Here is a 4,593-nt window from a genome sequence, read left to right as displayed (position 1 = left end):
TCAACATACTGTTAACATACTTAACTTCTTCCATTTGTGGGCTCATAAACATTTCCATACAGATCTTTCACCCGTACATTGAAGTCTATCATAGAGAAGTCTGTTTTCCTTACTCATGTCACAAAGATCCTTAAAAGTAAAACACTAGGTTCAAAGACCACATGCTGAATATCAGTGGCCTAGATTAATTTCCAGATTAGCGCTAGCAAACTTTCACTTCTTTAAAGTTTGCTTCCCCATGTCATACAGGTATACCACATTCTTTAAAACCATATTAAAATACATTAAGCAGTAAATAAAATCTGAAATATATATGTATATTAAATGCTATTATAATAAATACAAGTAGTACAAATTAAGGGTAAAATGCGGGAGCTGAGTTCAGTTGTAAGAAGTTAAACCTATATCTGTTTGCCCCTCTTATTCCTAATCTACAAATGAAGTCTCTCTCATGCTGCTGAAAAGCTCCACAGTACCCTCTGCTGCACTCACACCCCTGAATATTCCTCCTGTTTGTTTGCAGATTAACCCAGGAAGCTAATGAAATCTTTATGCAGATTAGCAGGTGGCTTGACGTGGCATGTTGTCTGCTCAGGAGCAGGCAGAAGTGGCAAAGTGGTTATACATCATATCATATCATAGTATACCATATTACATGATATCATATCATATCATGTAACATAGTCCCAGCTGTAGCTCTCCTTATTAACTGTGCTAATTTGAGGATGTTTACAAGTATGGCATCTGAGAGATGCAGGAGAAAAAAACATCACAACAAAACAACCACAAATGCAGCATTTGAACAAATTTTCATTTCCCACTTGTTGAAGCAATGTGAATTTCCGTGTTCAGTCCCAAACCCACCCATTCTGGGGCTCCTATCCACAACAACATCTCTCATTTCAGCCCAGCCTTGACCCCCAGCTTTTTTCTTGCCCCACAGAATGATTGTAGCTCATACTTTGGCCTCTGCTTGTATGAGGGGAAACCTCAGTGCTCACGAGGCTTAGCTGTGACTTGCATACAGCCAGTGGTTTCAGCCTATTTCTTTTTTTTTTTTTTAGTGTTTTTTTTTTTTTTTTTTTTTTTAGTAAATAAAGAGGTTTATTTGCTCACTGTGCCAAATCTGAAGGAAATGTGGCCACTGAGAACTGCAATCAGGCCCACAGTTGTCTCTGGTTCCCAGAGAGGCCACGACTGTAGTTTTTACCTACGACATTATTAATAAAAAGAGCTGCACTTCCTCCAGCTGGGATAAAAAAACCGCAAAACCGCAAATCCCAAATCCAGGTGTGCAGAGTCATTTTGCAAACCGTGGGCAGGAACAGCAATGGGAAAACCCTGCAGTGCTTGGTGGTGGCACCTCCTTTTGCAGCAGCCTCTGGGGAACAGCTCCTGGCCACAGCACCTGCTGCCAGGGCTGGTGCTCCCCTTGGCTCCTCAAAAGGCTGCTTCTGGCTGTAATCGTGCCAGAACAAACAAGCCAAAAATACTGTGACTAATCAATTTAGGATAAAGGCCATCTCAGAAAAAATAGCTGCTCAAGGAAATGAGCTTCTTTCTCAACAGTGGGCATCATTCCCAGTGAACCCCCAACAGGGCTCTGAGCACTAGGCTACAGAAGTGAAAAAAAATGATAATAATATTTTCAGATGAAAATAAGGAGGGAATCTCACCCACGCTAAGCTTCATGCAAAAACAGTTAAAAATAAGGCAATAAGAAACTGGTCAGTCTGAAGGGCAGCACTGGGATTGGGGAAAACAGCCATAATCCTGGACACAAGTCCCTTGAAAACAAGCATTTGAGGGATTGGAGGAGGGCAAAGGGGAGTTGCCCATTCTCACCAGCCAGTTACCAAAGTCTCTGAGGAAGGTAATTTACAGCAAACAAGAGGAGGATAAAATAAGAGCAGGAGGTTCACCAGGGCTCTTCCTGGAAGGGTGAGGAGGCAAAGGCTCCTTGAGATGGGAACCAGCAGCACCTGGCAGTCTCCACAAGCACAACTGTGTGGTTATCCTGGCTGGGGCAAACAGAGTCTGCTGGGTGGAAACCTGTAGCTCTGGGGAGGAGCTTTTGCAAAGACAGGACAGACAAGTAAACAGTCCTTATCAAACTCTCCTTCACATCTTGGAAATGTCTTGCCTGTCTCACTTCCCCAGATGTTTGTATGAAAAAAAGTCATGCAGTCTATGTATTTGGAGTGAGTGTATTTGGATGATCCAGTCTAGTTGTTAATGGAAGTTTAATACTTGTTCATGATAATGCCATGCACTTTTGTGTTTCTGGGGCTTAGAGCTCAGTCCTGAAGCAATATTACAAACTACCACCAAGTCCGAAGATATTCCTGTCATATCCCTTATAAAGGTATTGTAAGTTTATGATAATAATTACAACTAACTTTTAAAGCTTTATCACTGTAAATACTGTAGTATGCTTTCATGAAAAATGCTTTAGAATATCCTAGTATTCTATAAAATATTATAGTACTCAAGCATTCTTTTTATTATCTGCCTTTGTGATAAAAAGTTAATTATCTTTTGCATATTGGCTGCACTTGCACAATGTAATATTTTCCAAGGTCTTCTGGAAAGGCTTTTCAATTTATAACTTGGGATGGGCCCAAAATAAAACCCATGTATCTAAGTACATCTAATAAAGATGAGTTGATTGCAGTCTACGTCATAATCAGGACGGCCCCAATTAAATATTCTTTCTCCTTGAAAAACAACCACACAAATGTGTGCATTCCCTCCTTTTGTTGAATCATTTAGCCAATCCAGCCCTTTATTTACTCAACTATCTTCTCAGAGCCTGACTGAATCAGCACTGGGGAGTCAGATTACAGCTTGTTTTGGACTGGCAGGCTTCACCATCAGGACGAGGTGGGCAGGGACTGTTGCCTGAGTTGTGGATGCAAGCAAGGTATGCTGCACTGCTGTTCCTATTGGCACAAGCTTCTGATTAACAAGCACAATAAACAAAAGATACACACAAAATTTTGCAGACACTCATGACATTCTAAAGTGCTGTGTTGTTCCAGTTTGGATTGCAAAGCTGCACCACCCAGACTACCCTGGCTCCTGATGGGCTCTGAGCAGCCCATGGTGGGAAGAGATATCCTGTTAGTGCTGAAAAGCATCCTGCCTCATCTCTTGGGTGTGAAGTGAGGCTTTGCCAAAAGGATTCCCATCTCCACAAGAACCACTCTGCCTTCCTAATGTATTTAAGATGTTCTTAAAGTTTCTGGAACAATTTTCTTCCACCTGAAGGTAAGTATTAGTTAATTCTAAGCAACCGGGTTTTAACTCCAACTCTCTACAGTGAGACATACCAGCAATGATGGAAATTATCAGGGTGAGGCAAAAGAGACGGCACATTTAGGAGGGTGCAGGTGGAAATGCCCAACTGCAGATGGGTTAGATGGCTGAAGTAAGCAGGAGACGCAGCTTGCTGGGGAGACTCTATGCCAGAAAATACAAATTAACCTATGGAGGTCTCACCCTGGTACAGAGGGCTGCCTGTGTGCTCTTAGAGGGGTGACCATTCTGCAAGCCTCCTTTGGAGGGCTCAGCAATCAGCCTTGCTGAGGAAGAGGAGCAGGGAGATGTCCCCACCACCCTGTTCCCAGCCCATTTAGCCTTATGAGTGTAAAAAAACCACTTCAGGACAGCAGACATCTTCTCTTGCTACCTGCTTACACATTGGAAAATGAAACTTCGTTGTGTATACACGAGGCCTCTGAAAGGCAAGATTTTTCCAAACTGGTGTAACCCAATTGCAGAACATTGTGCTCAGCCTTGACTGCCTGGTTCACCACAGGGCATTTGGTTAACATTTAAACTCAGTCTTTGGAGTGTTATCCCAGAAGCCGTGGCAGGGTTTGGTGTTTAGGCAGGTTGTGTAAGCAATAGCAGGCCCTGGCGGGTGTGAACTGCTGAGCGGCAGCACTCGCTGCCAGCCAGGAGCTGGGAAGGGCCGGGGTGAAGCCACAGCAGGGGAAGGAGGCGTGTCCCTGGGAGCGGCAGGCAGCACAGCAGCCTGTGGGCTGTCACATGAGACCGACCTTCAGGGCCTCCCCAGGAGAGTGAGGAGAGCCTTGCCAGGAAGGAGCGCTGGGCTGCAAACAGGAGCCCAGCACAGGCCGTACCGTGGCTGCAGCCTGCCTGTCATTGTCCCCACAGCGAGGGAGCAGTGGGAGAGCCATGGGCAGCCGAGACTCAGCTGGGCGTGCAGAGGTGAACAGCTAAGGGCGGAGTGCTAAGGTCACACGTGGTTGTGGAAGACCCCGTGTGATGTCCTGTGCCCTCATGTACCTTGTACTCAAAAAACCCAAACGCAAACGACTTGTATAGTTTTAGTATTCTGCAGGCAGTTTGGAGAGGATAAGAGCATGATGTCTGTGCCAGAGGAGTAAGGTGCCAGCAAAATGTGTAGAAAGGATAATGACATGTGCAGAGTAGGGGCTGTCTCCTCAAGGCACCAACAAATTCATGTCTAAATTTTCATCAGGAGAGATGGAGGATGAGTACCCCAGGCACCCTACTCTGATTGATGCAGTTACAAAACCCTGTTTTTCTTAGGAATGGATATAT

General features: G+C 44.5%; 1 long non-coding RNA gene across 2 annotated transcripts; it reads left to right on the top strand.

Moving 5' to 3' along the window:
• Nucleotides 1-1,936: 1,936 nt before the first annotated feature.
• LOC135458010 (uncharacterized) lies at nucleotides 1,937-2,921 on the top strand. 2 transcript variants are annotated; one of them, XR_010442818.1, is made up of 3 exons: nucleotides 1,937-2,095; nucleotides 2,295-2,365; nucleotides 2,810-2,921. It is a non-coding gene; the product is annotated as an uncharacterized LOC135458010 (long non-coding RNA). The 2 variants fall into 2 exon arrangements; XR_010442817.1 differs by having other exon boundaries at nucleotides 1,937-2,201.
• The last annotated feature ends 1,672 nt before the right edge of the window (nucleotides 2,922-4,593 follow it).

This window comes from Zonotrichia leucophrys, chromosome 1A, assembly GCF_028769735.1.
Source record: "Zonotrichia leucophrys gambelii isolate GWCS_2022_RI chromosome 1A, RI_Zleu_2.0, whole genome shotgun sequence".
NCBI lineage: Eukaryota > Metazoa > Chordata > Aves > Passeriformes > Passerellidae > Zonotrichia > Zonotrichia leucophrys.
The sequence above is the reverse complement of the archived record's forward strand: the minus strand, read 5'-3'. Positions and strand labels throughout refer to the sequence as shown.